General features: G+C 38.4%; 1 pseudogene; it reads right to left on the bottom strand.

Moving 5' to 3' along the window:
• Positions 1–6,316: 6,316 nt before the first annotated feature.
• LOC112813029 (U4 spliceosomal RNA) lies at positions 6,317–6,446 on the bottom strand (annotated as a pseudogene).
• Between the last annotated feature and the right edge of the window lie 17,076 nt (positions 6,447–23,522).

Consider the following 23,522-nt stretch of genomic DNA (forward strand, 5'->3'; position numbering starts at 1 on the left):
GGTCCCTTTTCTGGGTGGAGGAGTCCATCGGATTTCATTCAGGGAACTTCCAGTGAGTTAGAAGGCCTGGAATTCCCTCCTTTTCACACTTCATACCTCCCCACAGCCCCATCAAGGCCTTAGGAATCCCGTGGGAAAATGGGATGCTCCTTAGCCTGACCACCTTCCTGGGGCTTCTTTTAGTTGACAGTATTCTCATCACTCAAAGTTTCTGGAATGAATTTCCATCCTTATGTGCAATTACTGTGATACTTGCTAGTCTATTTTAGTTTGTGCCTTGTACCTTTTGTTCTATTAAGATGTTAATGAACGCCAGTCCACATTCAATGGCAAATTTTCAAGTGGTTAACAGCACAGCCTGTGGACTCACACTGCTACAACCAACCCATTCTTTAATGTAGTCCTAATATTATCCTTTGGTCCTGGCACTTAGGCTCTGAGGAGCTCCCTCGGGTACCTTTATTGAAGCCGTAGAAATTCACTGTCCCAGTGAATACTGGAAGAGCCAAGGGCTGACCTTAAAAACTTCTCTCTAGTCAGTCCTGTCATTGGCCTCCCTTGCAAGCTAGTACCATTCTCAATCACAGAGCAGGCCTCCACCTGCCCACACAGAGGCTCTAGTTCAACACAGAGTTAGTATGCCTCAGGAGCTTATCGTTTTTGTTGTTTTGCTCTTGTTGATACTGGTTTTTTATTTCTCTTTAAATTTTTTAGGGTTTATTTTGATTATGGGCAAAGCAGCCTGAATTGGTGACATATTTGTAGCTATAGGTAAGGCCATGACTATAAATATGTTAAAGAGAATTGACATCTTTACAATATTCTCTCATATGAATAAACATAGTAAACTGCTTTTTTCAAAAATTCTTGTTCATAAGTCTTTCAATAATTTTTATTTTTTTTATTTAAATTCAGTTTAACATACAGGATATTATTAGTTTCAGAAGTAGAATTTAATGATTTATCAGTTACATATAACACCCAGTGCTCATTCCATCAAGTGCCCTCCTTAATGCCCATTCTCCCACCCACCTCCCCTCCAGCAACCCTGTTTGTTTCCTAGAGTTAAGAGCCTCTTATGGTTTGTCTTCCTCTCTGTTTTCATCTTATTTTATTTCTCCTTCCCTTACCCTGTGTTTGTCTGTTTTGTTTCTTAAATTCCACATATGAGTGAAATCATATGGCATTTGTCTTTCTCTGACGTATTTCACTTAGCATAATGCACTCTAGCTCCATCCACGTCATTGCAAGTGGCAAGATTTCATTCTGATGCCTAAGTAATATTCTGTTTTGTGTGTGTGTGTGTGTGTGTGTGTGTGTGTGTGTGTACATACCACCTCCTCTTTATCCATTCATCTGTTGAGGGACATCTGGGCTCTTTCCATATTTTGGCTATTGTCGACATGGCTGCCCCTTCAAATCACTATTCTTGTATCCTTTGGATAAATATCAGGTCGTAGGGTAGTTCTGTTTTGTACTCTTTGAGGAATCTTCATACTGATTTCCAGAGTGTGTGCATCAGTTTGCATTCCCACGAACAGTGTTAAGTGTTCCCCTTTCTCTTCATCCTCACCAACATCTGTTGTTTCCTATTTATTAATTTTAGCCATTCTGATTGGTTTAAGGTGGTATCTCATTATGGTTCTGATTTGTGTTAGTCTATCAGTACCTTTTTATAGTTATCTCCTAAAGAACTTGTAGGTGTCTGTTTGGTTTTGTGTTAGGTATATCTTGGATATTATTGTTGTTTTCAGTGATATATTTTCCATTATATGTTGTAATTTCTTAGTGATTTTGTTTTATCAGATTCCTTAATTTGCTATGTTGATCTTTTATACCACATCTTTCTGAAGTTGCTTATGTGTCTTAATTTCTGTACCAATTACTTGGAACTTTTTAATTAAGAGATCATATTGTTACCATTGTTTCCTCTTTCTTTTCATTATTCTTTCCTTTTATTTAGTTTGGTATTCATATTCTTGTATAACAGTTGTGTACTGGGTATGTATTTTCATCCAGTTTTAGACAGTGGATTTGATATCATATGTCTTTGTTTTCTTGTTAAAACTATTGGGTATGTTTGCAATAGTTCCCATGTAGTATATTTATTATGTATTTTAGAAAATGGAAATTCTCTTTCTTTCTTTCTTTCGTTCTTTCTTTCCTTCTTCCTTCCTTCCTTCCTTCCTTCCGTCCGTCCTTCCTTTCCTTCCTTCCTCCCTCCCTCCCTCCCTCCCTCCCTTCCTCCTCCCTCCCTCTTTCTTTCTTTCTTTCTTTCTTTCTTTCTTTCTTTTCTTGTGAAAACTTACTATCATTGGCAAGTGTTATTTATTTATTTATTTATTTATTTATTTATTTATTTATTTTGTCAAAGGCTTTTTCTTTACCCTTGCACATAGTCTTGTCCTTTTCCCCTCTTTTTTTGCTAAAATAGTGATTTCCATTTGGCAGCATTTTCTAATGTTAATTCACTGCTATATTGGAAATACTATGAATTTATTTAGGATATTTGTCTCTACACAAGTGAGCTTGGCTTAAGTGTTGTTTAATTGAGGGATTCTCACCTGGTCTTTGTATCAAGAAGAGGTAGCCTATTTTAATGGTTGAATAACTCCCTAGTTTTTGTATAATTAAAAAAGTTTACATGAGGTGGTGATTATTTTTACCTTTATCATTTTATGTAACAAGCCCTAAAGCCTGAATGGCCCTGGAGTCTTTTGATGTTGCCTTGGGTTGGAATGCTGTTTCAGTTTCTTATTTTGTTGATTGAAGATATCTGTCTCTCTATGGACCTATTTACTTATTTATATTATGTTAACCTTAAAAGTAAGCATCCAGTTATTTTACCAGGAAGTTGGGTTTATCTGGAAATAGCAGAGAATTTCAGTTTGGGACTTGGAGGCTAGGCACAACCATAGGCAAGTCCAAGAACAAGGGAGAGGAATACTCTTTTATAGATGGAAGGAGGAGTTGGGGGAGCTCTTAAAAAGTCCATTGGAGTAAACTGGGAGTTTGAAATGACTTTTCACTGGTTAAGTTGTGATAGTCTCTCATTGGCTGGGCTGTTACTGGGCAAGGAAAAAATCTTTTTTTCCCTCCTGCTCTTGTAGTGAAGTATGTATGAGCTTCTTCCTATTGGGAATATATTTCTACCTGTCTGCAATTGAAGACAAGTGGTAAGTTATGAGAGCTCCCCTTTCTGGCCTCCCGACTCCATTTTAGATGAATTTTCCTTTATTTAATTTCACAGTATTTTGATAAAATGTTCCATTTTACAGGCATATCTTAAAGATATTGCAGGTTCAGTTCCATACCACCATAATAAAGCTAGTACATATTGCATTAAAGCAAGTCACATGAATGTTTTGGTTCCCAATGCATCTAAAAGTTATACTCACACTATACTGTAGTCTATTGTACAAAAGCATTATGTCAAAAAAAAAACAGTATGCACATCTTAATTTAAAAATAGCTTAATGAGGGTCGCCTGGGTGGCTCAGTTGTTAAGCGGCTGCCTTCAGCTCAGGTCATGATCCCAGGGTCCTGGGATCGAGCCCCACAGCAGGCTCCCTGCTCAGCCAGAAGCCCACTTCTCCCACTCTCACTCCCCCTGCTTGTGTTCCCTCTCTTGCTGTGTCTCTCTCTGTCAAATAAATAAATAAAATCTTTAAAAATAAATAAAAATAAAAATAGCTTAATGAAAACTCCAAGTTCATACAGTTCTGTTTATGTGGGACAGATTAAATTTCTAAATGCCTTTCAGCTATAAATGCATTAAACTGGTTTTTATTCATGATGTATAAAATATGTGTTATTTTTATGTAATTTGAATGAAGGGTACTTTAGGTACATTTAAAAATATTTAAAGTGAGAAGATGGTAGTTTCCATATGAAATTATAATGTAACTTGCTAGGACTTAAGAAGTTGTACTAAATATTCAAAGGTGAGTGCATTTTAAATAGTCATCAAAGATAGTGACTTGTAGGCAAAAAAAAAAACTTTTCAAAGAATACCAGTTATACTAGAAGTGAGGAAAATGAGGAAATTGGTTTTTAATAATTTCTGGAGCAAACTAGAGCTTGATTGGTGCTCAATGAATACATATTAGATGGATTAATTGACTGGATGCTTTATATGGTGAGACACTGAGCTGAGATATATATGATAAGATGTGGTATAGAGGCATACCTTGGAGATATTGCAGATTTGGTTCCAGACTACTAGAATAAAGCAAATATTGTGACAAAGAGAATCCAATGAATTTCTTGTTTTCCCAGTTCCTATAAAAGTTATGTTTACTCTGTCTTTTCAATGTGCAATACCTTATGTCTTTAAAAAGTACATGTCATAATATGGGGCACCTGGGTGGTGCAGTCTGTTGGGCGCCCAACTCCTGGTTTCTGCTCAGATCGAGATCTCAGGAATGTGATATTGAGCCCCACATTGGGGTCTGTGCTGGGCATGGAGCCTACTTAAGACGTTCTCTGCCCCTCTCCCCTGCACTCACATGCTCTAATTCTCAAATAAATAAGTCTTAAAAAAATAAAAAGTACATATTGTAATAAAGAAGTACCTTATTACCAATAATTGCTAGCCATCATCTCGGCTTTCAGCAAGTCAGAATCTTTTTGTTGATGGAAGGTCTTGCCTCTCTGTTGATGACTGATCAGGCTTGTGGTTTCTAAAGGTTGGGGTGGCTGTGGCAATATCTTAAAATAAGACAACAATGAAGTTTGCCACGTCGATTGACTCTTCCTTTCACACACAGTTTCTCTGTAGCATGCGATGCTGTTTGATAGCATCTTCACCAGGAGTAGATTTCATCTCATGAAATCACTTTCTTTGCTCGGCTGTAGGAAGCAAATCCTCATCAATTCAAGTTTTATCATGAGATCACAGCAATTCAGTCATATCTTTAGGCTCCAATTAATTCTAGTCCCCTTCTATTTTCACCACATCTGCAATTGCTTCCTCCACCTGAAGTCTTGAAACCTTCAAAGTCATCCATGAGGATTGGAATAACTTTTTCCAGACCCCCATTAATATTGATATTTTTACTTCTTTTCATGAATCTTGAATGTCCCTAATGGCACCTAGAATGGCGAATCCCTTCCAGAAGGTTTTCAATTGACATTGCCCAGATCCATCAGAGGATCCACTAGCTATGGTAGCTATAGCCTTATGAAATGTATTTCTTAAATCATAAGACTTAAAAGTTGAAATTAACTCCTTTATCCACAGACTGCAGGATGGATGTTGTGTCAGCAGGCATGAAAACAACATTCATCTCATTACACATCCCCATCAGAGCTCTCAAGTGACCAGGTACCCTGTCAATGAGCAGTCATATTTTGAAAGGAATCTTTTTTTCTGAGCAGTAGGTCTCAACAGTGGCCTCAAAATGTTCAGTAAATAATGTTGTAAACAGACGTGCTGTCATCCAGGCTTTGTTTTTCCATTTACAGAGCACAGGCAGAATACATTTAGCATAATTCTTAAGGGTCCTAGGATTTTTGGAATGGGAATGGGCTTTGGTTTCAACCAGCTGCATTAGTCCCTAAGAAGAGAGTTTGCCTGTCCTTTGAAGTTTTGAAGCCAGGCTTTGAGTTCTCCTCTCTAGCTATGAAAGCGCTAGATGGCATCTTCTTCCAATAGAAGGCTGTTTCATCTACACTGAAAATCTATGTGTAGTGTAGCCACCTTCATGAATTATGTTAGCTAGATGTACGGAATTTACTGCAGCTTCTACATTAGCACTTGGTGCTTTTCCTTGTATTGTTATGTTGTGGAGATGGCTTCTTGCCTTAAACCTCATGAACCAACCTGTGATGGCTTCAGATTTTCTGTCCTGCAGCCTCCTCACCTCTCTCAGCCTTCAAAGAACTGAAGAGAGTTAGGGCCTTGCTCCAGATTAGGCTTTGGCTTAAGGGGATGTATACTGTGACAGGTTTGATCTCCTATCCAGACCACTGAAACTTTATCCATGTTTCACTTTTATGTGCTCATTGTAGTAGTACTTTTAATTTTCTTCAAGGACTTTTCCTTTGCATTTACTATTTGACTAACTGGTGCAAGAACCTTAGCTTTCAGCCTATCTTGGCTTTTGACATGCCTTTCTTGCTAAGCTTAATAATTGCTAGCTTTCAATTTAAAGTGAAGGACGTGGAAATCTTCCCTTCACTTAAACACTAAGAAGCCATTGTGGGGTTACTAATTGGCCTAATTTCAATATTGTTGTGCATCAGAATAGGCAGGCTGGAGGAGAGGGAGAGACGGCGGGAACGACTGGTCGGTGGGAGAGTCAGAACACACACAACATTGATTAAGTTTGCCATCTTATGGGTGTGATTCTTGACACCTCAAAACAATTACAGTAGTTTTCAGTTAGCAATAATCGCGCCTTGGGTAAACCTCATTGGCTATGATATTGCCACCGCGCAAAGCTAAAACAATTACAGTAGTTACATCAAAGATCATTGTTCATATATCACCATAACACATATAAGAATAATGAAAAAGTTTGAAATATTGAGAGAATTACCAAAACATAACAGAAATACAAAGTAAGGGAATTGTGTTGAAAAAATATCACTGATAGTCTTGCTTTACACAGAGTTACCACAAACCTTCATTTGGCAGAGAACATGATGATCTGAGACTTGCCATAAAATGAGAACTGCCTGTACATCACTTCTCTCTCTCTCTTTTTTTTTTAAGATTTATATATTTTGAGAGAGAGAGGGAGAGAGCACGAGCAGGAGGGGCAAGAGGGAGAGGGAAAGAGAATCTCAAGCAGACTCTGCGCTGAGCATGCAGCCCAATGTGGGGCTCAATCTCAGGACACTGAGAGAATGACCTGAGCCGAAATCAAGAGTTGGACACCTAACTGACTGTGCCACCCAGACACCCCACATCACATTTCATATTAAAGGCAGGATATTTAAAAAGAGCCCTTGTATTGGGCGCCTGAGTGGCTCAGTTGGTTAAGTGACTGCCTTCGGCTCAGGTCATGATCCTGGAGTCCCGGGATCGAGTCCCGCATCGGGCTCCCTGCTTCTCCCTCTGACCCTCTTCCTTCTCATGCTCTCTATCTCTCATTCTCTCTCTCTCTCAAATAAATAAATAAAATCTTTTAAAAAAAAGCCCTTGTATTATAGAAATTCTCTCTCTCTCTCTTTTTTTTTTTTTTAGAAATTCTCAAACATATACAACAGTATGGAGACTAGAATAATGAACCCAGTTACCTAACATTAATCAATGGCAATCCTCAATTTTTATAGGTAGAATCCTGTTCATATTAAAGTTTAGGTGTTTGTATCTTAGCAAGTGCTCTCCAGGGGTAAAAATGTGCACTTCCATCAGGATGTACATGATGTCCATTGTCTCCTTTATGGTAGTGTTGGCAGTCATCTTCTTTATCCATGAAATCCATTAGAGGCAGCAGGATGATCAATTTCTAATTCTAAACTTCCTGAGTTTTGTATCTGAAATTCTTCTTTGGGTAGAACTTCTTCATTGCCTATCGCTTATCTTGAGATATTGGCAATACAGTGTTATTTTATCACTGCCATATCTCTTCTCCACCTAAATTTTGCCCAGTTTTATTTACCTAATATCATGTATAACTGTTTCTTTCATTTATGATTGTAATACTTATAAAAATTGTTATATAAATCCTTTCAAAGAACGAGCTTTCATTAGCAGGCTCTACTGTCTTCTAATTGATCACTTTTGCATTCATCTGTATTGTTTCCTACTTTTGCTTCTTTGTGTTTAATATGCTGTTCTTTCTCTAGCTTCTTAAATTGTTTGGATGTTTTAAACATGTTTGTAATAGGGTGCCTGGGTGGCTCAGATGGTTGGGCATCTGCCTTTGGCTCAGGTCATGATCCCAGAGTCCTGGGATCGAGTCCCGCATCGGGCTCTCCGCTCCTTGGAAGCCTGCTTCTCCCTCTGCCTCTCTCTCTCTGTCTCTCATGAATAAATAAATAAAATCTTAAAAAATAAAAAAATTTAAAAAATTAAAAAAATAAACATGTTTGTAATAAATCTAATTAATGTAATAAATATCCCTGTAAGTACCTCCTTGGGCCGTTTTGAGCAGTAGAATGCTATAGAGCTTTATATATAGTGCTCACATTTTTTACAAGTTGAATATATCTCTCAATGCTTTTATGATTTTTTGAATATGTGTATGTGTGTGTGTGTGTGTGTGTGTGTTTATGCATTGAAGCACTAGGACCAAAACAGAGTTATTTAGAGTAAGTTTCAAGTTTCAGAGGTCCTGGGAGTATTTGGCTTTGTTACATTTTGCTTATTAATGGTAGAAGAAATTTGAGCAAACTTAACTGCTAGTAAAAGAGTTGCTTTTTTTTCGCCCGGAAGAGAAAGTAAGGTTTCACGTGAGAAAATCAATAAAAATAATTGATCAACTGCAACATTCAGATTATCCAGGAAAACAAAAACTACTGTAAGTATATAACTCTGAGGGAATGTTTATTTATTCAGAAACTTTATTTTTTCATGCTATTACAGGTCTATAGAAAAATTGGGCAGAAAGTACAGCAAGTTCCCATACACCCTCTCAGCCCCTTACACACAGTTTCTGCTACTATTTACATGTTATCTTGCATTGGTTTAATGTATTTGTTACAGTTAATAAGCCAATATTGGTACATTAGTAAGTAAAATAGGTAGCATACATTAGAGTTCACTCTTTGCTTTGTGCGTTCTATGGGTTTTGACTAACATATAATGACATGTATCCATCATTATGGTATTACAGAGAGTAGTTCCGCTGTGCTAAAAATCCCCTGTGCTCCACTGAGGCACCCTCCCTCCATCCCCCTGAATCCCTAATCTTTTCTACTGTCTAGTTTTACCTTTTCCAGAATGGCACATATTTAAAATAAGAGCGTGTGTAATCTTTCATATATGCTACTTTAAATTAGCAGTATGCATTTAGCGTTCCTCCATGTCTTTTCATAGCTTGAAAGTTCATTTCTTTATATTATTGAACAGTATTCTATTGTCTGGATGTACCACAATTTGTTTATCCATTCACCTGTTGAAGGACATCTTGGTTGCTTTCATTCTTTGGCACTTATGAATAATGTTACTGTAAACTTTTATGTGCAGCTTTTTGTGTGAACATAATCTTTCAACTTATGTAGGTAAACACGAAGGAGTGCATTTGCTGGATGGTATGACAAGAGTATGTTTACTTTTGTAGGATTCTGTTAAAATGGTTTTCCATGTGGCTGTACCATTTTGCATTCCCACCAGCACTGAATGAGAATTCCTATTGCTCTGCATCCTTTCCAGTGTTTGGGTTTGTCTGTGTTTTAGATTTTAGCCATTCTAACAGGTGTGTAGTGGTATCTCTTGGTTTTAATTTGCAATTTCCAAATGTGATATAGTGGTAAGCATCTTTTTATGTAGAAGTATGTGGTTTAATCTCCACCTACTTGAGATTTTTATGCTATTTTTCTGTTATTTATTCCTAGTTGAATTCCACTGTGGTCCTAGAGTATGCTTGTATGAGTTCTGTTCTTTAAATTGGATGGTGTTTTATGGCGCAGAATGTGGTCTATCTTGATGTATGTTCCATGTGAACTTGGAACAAAAAAAGTGTGTTTTCTCCTGTCATTATGTTTTCTAAAAATGTCATGTAGACCTTCTTCACTGATGGTGCTATCCAGTTTAATTAGACTATTAATAATTTTCTGACTGCTGCATTTGTCAGTTACTTAGAGAGGTGTGCTGAAGTCTCTTCATTAGAACTGTGTATTTGCCTCATCAGTGTTTCCCTCATGTCTGTTGACGCTGTGGTTTTGGGGGCGTGCACATTAAGGATGGTAACATATCTTGGAGAATTGACCCCTTTGTGATTATGTAATACTTCTCTTTTTCTCTGGTAATTTTCCTTGAACTGAATTCTGCTTTGTCTGAAAGAAAACTGGTTAGTCCAGCTTTCCTTTCATTTATATTAGAATGGTATGTCTTTTTCCATCTCTTTAGTTTCTTTAACCTATTGGTGTCCTTACATTTAAGGTGGATTTCTTGTAGACAGTGTATGATATGGTCGTGGGTTGTTTTTTTTTTATCCCCTCTGAGAATTCTATTCTTTTAAGTAGTGTATTTAGACCACTGACTTTTAAAGTAATTATCGCTATAGGGGGATTTATACTTACTTACTTTTACTTACTTACTTACTTACCGTAATATCTTATGATTCCTTTTTCTCCCCTCTTTGGCACAGCAATTATTTTTACTTGTTTTCAGTGGATGCTCTAACTTTTGGAATACGCATTTAAAACTAACCCAAGTCCACTTTCGAATAATGCGCTACAGACTCACAGGTAGTGCCACTTCCTCCCTCCTGTTTCTTATAACCTTGCTGTCATTCATCCTACTTCCTCGTAAGGTATAATTATGGAATAGATTATCTCTGTTATTATTTTGGACTGTTATCTGTTTGCTCAAATAAAGAAAAAAATATTTGCCTTCATTTATTCCTTCTCTGCCATTCGTCTCATCCTTATTTAGGTGGGAGTTTCTGACCTATATTAGTTTTCTTCTCCTCAAAAAAAACTTCTTTGAACGTTCTTTGCAAGGGAGGTCTCCTGGTACCAGATTTCCTCAGTTTGTGTTTGTCTGTGAGCATCTTTTATTCTCCTTCACCTCAGAGGAGAATTTTACTCAATATAGAATTCTAGGTTGGTAGGGTTTTGTTTTTCAATCTTCCAAGCTTTAATTCAACTCTCTTCTTGCTTGCATGTCTGTGAAGAGAAGGCCAATGTAATTCTTACCCTTGTGTCTCTACACAAGGTACCTTTTTCTCAAGAATTTCTCCTTTGGGTTGGTTTTCTACAGTTTGCATATGCTCTGCCTAGGTGTAGTTTTTGTTATTCATACTGCTTGGCATTCTTGGAGCTTCTTGGATTGGTGGTTTAGCATCTGGTGTTAATTTTGGAAAATTCTCAGTTATTTTTACTTCATACGTTTGCTCTGTTTCTTGCTCTCTTTCTCCTTCCAGTATTCCCGTTACACTAATGTTACATCTTTTGTCGTCCCACAGTTTTTGGCTCTTCTCTTTCATCTTTTTCATTCTTTTTTTTCTCTTTGCATTTCATCTGGAAGTTTCTGTTGACATGTTTTCAAATTTATTGATTTCATTCCTCAGCCATGCCCAGCCTATTGATGAACCCATCAAAGGCTTTCTTCATTTCTTTTGCAATCTTTTTGATTTCTAGCATTGCCTTATGATTCTTTTTTTTTTTTTAAGATTTTATTTATTTATTCATGAGAGACAGAGAGAGAGAGAGAGGCAGAGAGAGAGAGAGAGGCAGAGGGAGAAGCAGGCTCCCAAGGAGCAGGGAGCCCGATGCGGGACTCGATCCCAGGACCCTGGGATCATGACCTGAGCCGAAGGCAGACGCTTAACCATCTGAGCCACCCAGGCGCCCCGCCTTATGATTCTTTCTTAGAGCTTACATCTCTCTGCTCACATTACCCCTTATTTATTCTTGCAAAGTTTCCCTTTTTCCATTATAGCCCACGGCATGTTAATCATAGTTATTGTAAATTCCTGCTATGATAATGCCAAAATATCTGCCACATCTGATTCTGGACCTGATGCTTCAAACTATGTTTTTTGTCTTTTAGTATGTATGCCTTATAATTTTTGTTGTTGTTATTGAAAGCTAGATCTAATGTACGGGGTGAAAGATTTTATGATTTTCTGGCCTGGAGTCAGGCAGTGTCTGTTGTTTGCTATAGCTGCAGCTGTCAGAGACTACATTTTCTCTGGTATCCTTTTCATCTTCTCTGCTTTTCTTAAATGAGGTCCGAGGCATACAGCTCTTTCAGTTGCAATCTTTTGTTATTGGACAGGAGCCCTGTTGATGTGGTAGTGAGGTGTGGGGCATGAGGGAGTGTTCCGTAATCTAATGATTAGGTGTCAGTTTTGTAGCGAGCCTATGCCCCTGCGCTCTGACCTCACAGGTGCTTCTCAGTTTTTTTCACACCTCAGGTAGAACAGGAAGTAAAGAGGGCCTATTTGGGGCTATTTCCCTTCTTCCTCCTCTTGGAAGGCTAGAGGGGGCTAGAGTTGGCATTTCCCCTCCCCCAGATGGCTTAGGCTCTAATAAAATCCCACTCAGTTAGGCTCTGGTAAATAGTTTCTCTGTCGGCAAGCCTTGTTATGAAGAACAGATCACTTTGGGCATTTTTCAAGCTGGCTGCTTTTTCCTTTCCCCTGCTAGAAGTACAGTGGCATTGTTGTCTGACCTTTATTGTCACTATAAGAACCTAATAGGGCTCCTGGAAGTAAAACTTAGAAAAGTTTAGGGGCCCCTATTAGACTAGGCCTGCCTAGAGTTTTTAACTCGAGGCTACTCTGCAGGGAGTCTCCAGTAATTTCTAAGTGTTCCAATCCCGGTGCCGACTCCAGCACTGGTTTCTGCTCCCAGACTTATGATCCAGCGAGCTGTAATTCTCCATTTCAACAGTTTCTCTCTCCATTTTGGGCAGCAGCAGTCAGCCTTGTGACCTCTGATGGGTATAAGAAGAATTGCCAATTTGCAGTTGGTTCAGATGTTTTCTTGTTGTGAGGATGGGAGTGACAAAGTAAGTTCCTTTCATGTTAGACTGGAAACTGGAAGTGACCAAGAAAAATCCACTCTCAAGCTCATTTTGTTTGCCAGAATTAATTTCCTTTTGTCTCTAGGACTTAGAGGGCTTTTTTTTCTTGCTGACGGTGATTTAGAGACTAACCTCAGTACCTAAACCTAGCCTGCAGTTTCATGCCACTGGGCCCGATCCATAGGCCATTCCAAACATGGCAGATTTCCTCTTCAAAAACAAGCAAGATAGCAAGAGCATATCTGATAGCAACATGGTGTCTTATATAGCATCTGTTATCAGAGGAGTGTTGTCTTACCTTTAACATGGAATGCAATATAATAATTGGAGTGACATCCCAACACCTTTGTCATAATCTCTTCCTTAGAATTCAGCCGTAGGCCCTACACTTGAGGGTAGAAGTATGCAAAGGTATGATCACTGGGAGCTAGGGAATCGTGGGCCCCCATACAGTTCTATATGCCCCACTCTACCCTCTAGGCCCCATTGTTTCATGTCCCTACCTGATACAAAATACATTTCCCCCATCTAAGACCCTCAAAAAAGCCTGATCCAAGTACAACATCACCTCAGATTTCAAATCTTATCATTTAAATCAGGTCCACCTACCAACGTTTAGATTCCTAGGTGTAGTTGTTAAGTATACCAGCTGGACACATTACATCTTTATGTGTGGATCTATGAAACATGTTATCCTTACTTTTTCAAATGAAAGGCAGACTGTGTTTGCAGTTGAGAATATAGATAAATACTTTGCAAATGGTTATCAAATGCAGTGGGACAAGTACCCATTACATGTATATTGCCTGCTCCAATAGAAACATTCTCCCTAGTTTATCCAGGATCCATGTATTACTGCTAAGAGCTACTTTGCATTGCAGGCTTTAGTCTCTCAACTCTGAGACACATCATTTGAGGTTTTGGCGCCAGTTCACCCGTCCCACAGCCTTACCTCTCAGACCACAGGGCGAAACTTGAACTCCAGTACCTCTGAAGAACTGCAGTTACCGAAATCCTGAACGGGCTTGTCTCAGGATTTTTACACTTAATTGCTCTTGCTTAGAATCCCACCTCCTATTTTCTTCTTTTAAATTATCTCTGTGTACTACTGTAATACCCCACCAACTTCCAACTGCTCCTATCATAGAAATCCTAACATCCCCAGAAATAACATGGTGTTTTCCAAAAAGCAGATACTCAGTTAATGCTTAGGGAATGAATGAGCCAATGAACATAATATAGTATCTAATTTATTAAAATTTAATTTCGTCTACATTCTTGGATAAGCTAAGTAAATCTGTGTGTGTGTAGATTTTTCAGAGCAACAAACTGAATGTTTCGGGAATTCAAGAGTTGAGCGTTTGTTTTTCACTTCATCACTATTTCTTGAGCACAACAATTTTACTGTTGAATCTGTTCATATTTCCAAAGAAGCAATTACTCAATTGCCACATTATTCTGTTTTAGATCACAAAATAAGATGGAAATTTTCCCAGTTGGTTTTACAAAACAGCATAGCTTCTACTCCTAAACTTGATGCAAAACAATAAATGTATAATCAAAGTGGTGATTCATAAGCTTACATTCTGAAGCTGTTTAAATTTTCTATTTAAAGGAACAACATTTAGAAACTAAGTGGAAAGAAAGGAGGAAAGAAAGAAGTGAAGGAAGGAAAATCTCCAAGTTACCCGGTAAAACAGGAATATGACGATGATACGTAATATATTCCCTCCTGCCCAGCAGCAGCCCCTCGCCCTTACTGCTTATAAGGTTGATGGACCTTTTCGACCAGAAAGTGAAGAACCTGCCTAAGACCGTACTAGGGGTAATGAAGCTGCTGGATGTTACCCTGGACCATGGCCGAGCTGTAGCAGTGGCGTCAGCCACTCTGGCTCAGGCTCTGCCTTCCTCATCTCACAAAGACTCCATATTGGCATAGGCAGAAATGGGTCTGTATCATTGACCTTGGTCAGAAATCTCAGGACTTTCATCTTATTGGTTCTTTTGAACTCTTGGACCCCACAGGAGTTTATATAGCATGTAGGATCACCATCAGGAGCTTGCTTGATGCTCCAAGTACTTTGCCCGTACCAAATCTCTGGTAATGAGCTTTCTGGCCTCTCCACAGATGAAGGGCTTTCTCCGAGCATATATCTACATCACGTTCGGGAATTCTCAGATATTCTCCTCAGTGGTGAATTGCCCTTCACAAAGGCCATGCCCAGGAAGGTCATCAGGAGACCAGTCTTTTGCAACCACCGGCAGCACTCTAATGCCCATGATGGGTGAAATCCATCTTGCTGACAAGAACAATGTGTAGTTGTGTCAAAAGCCTTCAAGTCAAGGGCAAAGACCAGCTCCACATGTTAGAGGCTTTCCACAGGATCACAGGAAAATGGCCCTTATACATTTTGTTGACCTTTTTCAGTATGTGTGCTTTTGTGATGGGCTCTTTAATTTTATATACGAGCAAAAGGAACTGCATCAACTAAGGTGCCTTCTGGGTTAAAGGGCCTCTGCGTTAGTTCTCTGTGGCAGGTGGGGCTTGCGAAGTGCTTAGATTTTCATCCTCCTGGCTGTTGGCATCTTCCTCAGTTCTGCTCCGTGAAAAGTCTGCAGGACTCTGGGTGGTGAGGTAGGGGAATCCGAGAGGCCTGGAGAATGCTTTGTGTCCTAATGGCAGGCAGCATCTGGGCAATACCCAGAAAAGAGGAGAGGAGGAGATGAAGGACGCTTCTCTTGCTGCAGTGACCTGACGTCCTTCTAGATCCTGGGTACCACTCAGCCGAAGCTTAATACGGCTGCCTGGTACCTCTCAGGTCTGAAAGCAGAGGGGAGGATGTAGTAATGCTGGCGTTCTAATGTTTGTGGTCACTTTAGTCCTCCCTCAGGCAGATCCTTATATGTGATTATTGCTCCTTGTCCAAGACTCTCTAGTAATGTCACCTCCCTACAAGCTCTGAGATTTTGCCCAGCTAGATCCCTCATAAATAATAGGTGAGGATCCTAGGGTAGATGTAGGATGGAGAACTTGCAGCAGAAGGCCTAGTGCCCGGGACAGGTGATATGCTGTGTCTTAGTCCATTCGGGCTGCTATAACAACCTACCAGACTGGGTAACTGATAAACAACAGAAATTTCTCTCCGATCTAGAGGCTGGGAGTCTCAGATGAGGATGCCAGTGTGGTCGGTTTGGTGAAGGCTCTCTTCTGGGTTGCGGACTCCTGACTTCTCACTGTGTCCTCACATGGTAGAAGGGGTGAGGGTTCCCTTGGGTGCCTTTTCACGAGAGCTCCTCCCTCATGACCTAATGACATAGGCTTCAACATACGAATTGTGGAGGGGAGATGAACATTCAGGCCATCGCAGGCTGTCAGATAATAAACAGACTTAACTGTTCTTTTTCTTCACCAACCAGACTTTATGTGTCCTCTGTCCAAAAAATACTTACTTTCTAAAGGTAAGGTGCTGAACCAGATGTTTTTGTGAGCTCTCAATCTTTTGACATTGCATAACATTGCAATGTCCGGCACAGTGACTTTGACCCTCAATTATAGTAAGATGTGTATGGAATAGTAAGAACACCTACCATCTGTGTGTGTTAGTGATTTTGTGTTCATATATACATAGGCACAATTTCAAAAAACCCATGAATTATTTTGTCTTACCATGTGATTTGCTGCGATAGTAACTATTCTATTTTCATCCATTCTTTATAGTTTATTAAAATGATAATTAAAAATTCCAGTACTTATCTATAAAGACTTTTCAGGTGTTTTTATATTCTCTGGAGTCACAGTGCCACAGCTACCTAAACCCCTGTTATGTATAGGCTTGAGGTACTTTATCTGCTCCCTATAGTGTAGGAGTGGAAAGTCAGGGTTCCAAGACTCCCCAGGAAGAAAAAGGGGCAGAACTTTAAAACCTTTTCCTTCTCTGATCTTATCATCCACCTTTTCTTGCAGGCTACAGAGCCAATACAACTGTACGGCATGCGCCTCCCCTCCACCATGAAGTGTTTTGGGATCTACCTTTAGATCTGTAAAGAAAGTATTGATCAGTTGTACTTCATCAAAACTAAAAGCTTTTGCTTTGCAAGAGACACTGTTAAAAACAGATAATAAAAACCATAGACAGGAAGATTTGCATATGTTTGCAATTTACCTACATGACAAAAGACTTGTACCCAAATGAAATAAGAAAGAATAGGCTGAACAAACCATAAGAAAAAAAGAGTACAATTACAAAATATGCATAGAACTTGAACACCTTTCACGAAAGAGGATCTATGAATGGGAAATAGGCAGATGCAAATATGTTCCACACGAAGGTCCATTAAGGAACTGTGAATTCATGCAGTGATGAGATGCAACTCTACACCTACTATAATAGCTAAAATAGAAGTTACTGAAAATACCAAGTATTAGTGAAGATTTCAAGCAGTTGGATTGCTCATACGTGGATGGTGAGAAAGTAAAATGGTCCAGGATCTCTGCACATCAGTTTGTCAGCTTTATGTAGTTAAACACACACCTACCATATGATCAAGCAGCCTTTTCCTAGGAACTTAGAGAAAAGAAATGCTAAGAATCACGAACAAATGTACATAGCAGCTTTATTTGTAGCAGCCCAGAATTTAAGATGACCCAACTGGACGTCAGCTGCTCAATGTATGAAAGACTCAGGTACATCAACGCAGTGGAGTACTCCTCAGCATTAAAAAGAGAACCGATTAATGATACATGAAACATCCTCAGTGGATCTTGAGATTTAGTATGCTGAGAGAAAAAGCCGATCTGAATGTGAAATCTTACATATGGTAGGTTTTGATTTTTATAACATTCTCAAAATGACAAAATTATAGTAATGGAAAATAGATCCATGGTTGTCAAGATTTAAGGTTTGGGGAAAGGTGAGACTTCAGATGGGGAGTGTTGGAGACATTTAATATGGTGAGAGAACAGTTCTGTATCCTGATTATGGTCATTACATGAATCAATACATGTGGGGTTAAAAAAAACCCCAAAACTTAAGGAACTCTATCCCCCTGTCAAATAAGTGCATGTTAAAACTTTACAATCTGCATTAGATTGCAGTTTATTTAATAATCTTGTGTGACAAGATTGTTCTTGCCATGACATGTGCCGCATTCACAGGGAGGAGGAGGTAAGCCACCTACACGGTTTCCTCCTCAGACATTGAAGGACAGAAGGGAAGTGGATCATTCTCTTTTTCTATTTCTCTCTCCTTCACTTTTGGTAGTTTAAAAAGAGCTGTGTCAGATAATGGCTTTGGTTTTCATTTTATGGGTCTTATCAATTACTTATTGTATTTTGATCTCCTTTTCACATTGGTTATTAGAAAGGACAGGACCAAACTTTGTTCCCAAACAGGGATATACAACAGACATGTTGTGTGCTAGGTCCTTGTTGAATTCAACTTGGCATTTCTATTCTTATTAAAAAAAAAAAAAATCTAGGTTTAATCATTCAAATTTTAAATTGTATTATTTTATTGTAAAGTCTTTTTTACATAAATATCCTTAAATTGTTACTGGGACTCATGGGACTGAATTATATTGATGAATAAATCAAGCAGTGTTATGAAGGAAAATGAAAATATATAAGAAAATGACACAGGAACATTTTTCAAAGAATATAGATATGAAAGATGCAGTTTTAGATAACAGGATTGTCGTACCTCGATGTTCCAATCAGTAAAATACAGAGGATTTAGGAAATTTGCTTGTTGAGAGATGGGTGTTCAGGGACATGGAATCGGAATATGTAATGCCAGTTTGACAAAACAGAATATATTTTTTAAAGATTTTATTTATTTATTTGACAGAAAGAGAGCACAAGTAGGCAGAACGGCAGGCAGAGGGAGAGGGAGAAGCAGGCTCCCCGCTGAGCAGGGAACCCAACGTGGGGCTCCATCCCGGGGCCCGGGAATCATGATCTGAGCCGAAGGCAGACGCTCAGCCGACTGAGCCACCCAGGGGCCCCAACAAAGCAGATTATTGAGCAGAAGTGGTTTTCAGTACAGCGAAAGTATAGGAAAGTGTCCATGTTCAGTAAGGAATATAGAACACAAGAGTTGCAGAGAGAGTAAAAATGACAGAGCATATGTTATAATCATGTAAAATAATAGCAACTGCTGGGACACCTGGGAGGCACAGACAGTTAAGTGTCCAACTCTTGGTTTTGGCTCAGGTTGTGATCTCAGGGTAGAGAGATTGAGCCTCAGGTCAGGCTCCATGCTCAGCCCAACTCCCTCTGCCTTCTCTCCTCCCCCTCAAATAATAAATAAATCTTTTTTAAAAAATAATAGCAACTGCTTTATGATCCAGTGGGAATTTATAACTACTTAAAAGCAAGAATGGGGCAGCAAATCATTTAGATCTGCAGCATAGGCATACTAAAGAAACAAGATGATAAAGTGGAAAAAGAAGGAAGAGTTTCGATTTGCAATATTGAGGTGCTGCTCTGACTATAAAATGGTATTAGGGAAAATACTGGTGTCTAGTCATTCTTTTTTACCTTTTTTGGAGAATACGGGCAGATTTTTTAAAAAGAAAAAGTAAAGTAGTATGAGAATTGCACTGCCAACTAATATGTATATGCCCTGTGTAATGGAAAATCTGCAGAATCACCTTCAGATCAAAAGCATGTGGGAAAACTTGGGAATTGATGAGTTCTGGAAAGAGGGCCATGGTTCAAAAGCAAAGAAATAAAACATGCTCACTGGAGAAGAGAGAATATAATTCTTTAATAAAGGAAAAGAAAATAACATGGAGCAGGTAATACCATGGGGAGAAAATTACTTAGGCATGAAATAATGCAAATTTATATCAATGTGAACAAAATCATTAGTGCCTTTGTTATCAGGACAATTTATGAATGCAAACTTTGTAATAGAAGAATGTCTTTACCAGAAAATAAGTATGTGATGTGTAACTAACAACTGGGAAGTTAGCAACACTGACAGTAGGGGAGAAGAATTAAGTAAGTCATGAATCCCAGTTCTGTTTATGTGGTTTTTACTTTGTGAAAGATACTCACATGTTAATTTAGGAAATGTGTTAAATAATAGTCTGTGAGGGAATATCTGCTTTATCTGACATTGTTCTCATGAAAATCAATAAGTAAAAAAAGAAGTACATTTTCAGTTACTACTCAGAATTAATGGCAGCAGTGAAAATACTATGTATTTTAAATAGCACAGTTTCTTTATATGAGCTTGGGTAACAAACATAGAAATACAACGTGTAATACTGAAAGCAATCAATGTCTTTTGTTGTTGCCACTATTAGTTGCATAAGAGCACTTCATATAAATGTTGAAAATAGTGAATGAATCCAATCATGTCAGGGAGGAGTGTGTGTGTGTGTGTGTATGTATATATTTCTGCTTTTAAAATATAACTTAAAACTTTCTGGAGGGAGCCCGTTAAGCTGGTTGAGTGCACATAGCCTAATACTTAGATTTTAAATATTTTTCCTAATTATTAAAGGGTTAAGTTAGAGAATGTGTGTTTCCTTTCAGTGTCAGGATAGTTAGATTTATGTGTCAGTCTAACTGGGCCATGGGGTGCCATGGTCAAACATGATTCTGGGTGCTTCTGTGAGGGTGTTTTTGTATGAGATTAACATTTAAATTCATAGATTGTCCTCCCTAAGGTGGGTACTCCTCTTATAATCACTTGAAGACCTGAATAGAACAAGGTCTAAGAGAGAATTCCTCCCGCCTAATTGCCTTTGAGATCGGACATTTTTTTCCCCTATCTTTAGACTCGAAGTATTAGCTCTTCTGGGGTTTCAAGTCTGCTGGCCTTCATACCGGAACTAAACCTTCAGCTGTCCTGGGTCTCCAGCTTGTCAACTCATTCTGCAGATCTTGGCAGTTGTCAGCCTCCATAATCATGTGAGTCAATTACTTACAATAAATCTCTCTAGATCGATCAATAGGTACATAGATACATGAAGATGTATACACACACACACACACACACACACACACACACACACACACACAAGCATCCTATTGGTTCAGTTTCTCTGCAGGGTATGTAAATCATATTTTAAATATTTATAGAATTTTATAAACATAAAAGAAATGCATATGTGTTTTATCAGTGTTGGAAAATATAGAAACCATAAATAATTAAGTAATCATATACCTTTCCACAAGGAGGAGAGGAACATTTTTGATATTTTGCCCTGCATGTTTATACTCTAATACTTATTTATAAATGTGTATCTATGAATATATATATATGTATACACATACATATATACACACACAAACATACTTGTGTGTGTTCCATAGTCTTTCCATCCAAGTTTTTATTCTAATGTGTTTCAAATGTTGGATGGCTTGCAGTTTGAAAGCATTTATTTGTCATAAAAATTTAGGTTTTAAATTTGGATTATACTACTTACACTTCTGGAGAAGATGGAATAATAGGAAATGGATCTAGCCACCTGCCAGAAGCAACTAAGAAAACAGGAAAAGTGCCAAAATATATATGACAACCATTTTCAATATATTGGCCATCAAGCAAGGAAAGACAGTGACTCCCAAAGCATTGAAAAGAAAAAAAGTAAGCCTAGAATTGCACCAGCTTGTTGCCTTGAGTCCATAGTGCAGAGACTGGTAGTCAACATAAAACCTGCAGCTCAGGAGTTGAGAAGATGAAACTGAGGGTCAGAGGAGGACCAGGAAGTTAAGAATTCACAGGACAAAGTACCAGAGTGAGAGAGCTGCACAGGGGGGAGAATTTCAGACTCCACATGGGGCATTTCCTACTTGCACAAGTCAGAGTGGAAAACCATACCATGCCCAGGGCATCAGAGAGAGTACTCAGAAAGTTGTTTCTGTCATGATGCAGGCTTAGTCCTATATTTATCTGGGTTTGGCAACACCCAACAAACCTTTAAAACAAAAATTGAAAAAACACAGTGTTTCTAAGAATCTTACCTGAGTTACACAATAAAGCCCAAGAACATATAGGTATTAAATATATATGTGTGTGTGTGTGGAGAGAGAGAGAGAGAGAGAAACAGTATCTGACACACTTGGGCTTGATAAGTGTGAACAAGGCCAAATTCACAATGTTTGGCATCCAATCAAAAATTGCCAGGCATGCACATCAGAAAAAAACCGAAATCTTGCCATTTGCAACGACATGGTTGGAACTAGAGGGTATCATGCTAAGCCAAATATGTCAATCAGAGAAAGACAAGTATCATATGATCTCACTGATATGAGGAATTTGAGAAACAAGACAGAGGATCATAGGGGAAGGGAGGAAAAAATGAAACAGGATGAAACCAGAGAGGGAGACAAACCATAAGAGACTATTAATCTCATGAAACAAACTGAGGTTTGTTGGAGTGGTGGGGGGTGGGAGGGATGGGGGGGCTGGATGATGGACATTGGGGAGGGTATGTGCTATGGTGAGCGCTGTGAATTGTGCAAGACTGTTGAATCACAGACCTGTACCTCTGAAACAAATAATACATTATATGTTAAAAAAAGAAAAAGGTAATAGGAAGGGAAAAATGAGGGGGGAATCAGAGGGGGAGATGAACCATGAGAGACTATGGACTCTGAGAAACAAACTGAGGGTTTTAGAGGGGAGGGGGTGGGGGGATGGGTTAGCCCGGTGATGGGTATTAAAGAGGGCATGTACTGCATGGAGCACTGGGTGTTATATGCAAACAATGAATCATGGATCACTACATCAAAAACTAATGTTGTAATGTATGATTACCAACATAACATAATAAAATAAAATTAATTTAAAAAAATTGCCAAGCATGCAAAGAAGCAGAAGAATATGTCCACTAGTAGGAATAAAAATTAACTGATCAAAATTTATCTAGAAATGATATAATAGGATGAGTAGACAATGACCTCAAAAGAGTTATAACTATCTGATTTTTTTGAAAAAATAAGAATAAAAATAAAACATGTTAAATAGAGACACCTAAGATATAAAGAAACACAAATGAACTTTGTGGTACCAAGTGCAATGTCTGAGATAAAAATACACACTCTTTTGGACTAATGACAGATTAGATATGACAGAAGAAAAGATTAGTCTATGTTGAAGTCACAGTAAATTTTTATAGTACACCTGTGTATCCAAAGGAAATGAAAACACTAAGCCAAAAATATATCTGTACTTCCACCATCATTGCAGCGTTCTTTCAGTAAGCAAGACATGGAAGCAACCTAAGTTTCCATTGATGGATGAATGGATAAATTAAATGTAATACCTATAAAGTATTATACACTCATAAAAAGAAGGAAATCCTGCCATTTGCAACAACGTGGATGGACCTTGAGGGCATTGTGGTAAGTGAAATAATTCAAAGACAAACACCATATGATCTCACTAATATGTGAGAATCTTTAAAAAACACCACCACCACCAAAAAAAAAAAAAAAAAAAATTCCCAGTGAATAAATACAGAGAACCGATTGGTTGTTGCCAGAGGTAGAAAGTGGGGTGGGTGAAATGGGTGAATGTGGTCAAAAGGTACAAACTCCCAGTTTATAAAGTAAGTCCTGGTAGAAAAAGAAAATTACGGAATCAGTTTTAAAATAATACCTGTCATGGGCTAATTTTATTCACCACAGAAGATGTTGCTGAATTTATTAGGCATGATTTAAACAGACAGTTGTGATTTCTCTGTATTGTTTGAATTATTTCGCTGCAAGAATATATGCACCATTATCTTGGTAATTAAAATATTTAAATAAGTCTAACAACAGAAATAGCAGCTGTGTTTTAAAGTAACTGCTAGCTGATGCAATAGACCCAATGTGAAATCTGAACAGCTTCACAGAATGAAGACTCATTTCTGGATG

Source organism: Callorhinus ursinus, unplaced genomic scaffold (assembly GCF_003265705.2).
Source record: "Callorhinus ursinus isolate GAN/ISIS: 27379988/994484 unplaced genomic scaffold, GSC_fseal_2.0 scaffold16, whole genome shotgun sequence".
NCBI classification, from domain to species: Eukaryota; Metazoa; Chordata; class Mammalia; order Carnivora; family Otariidae; genus Callorhinus; species Callorhinus ursinus.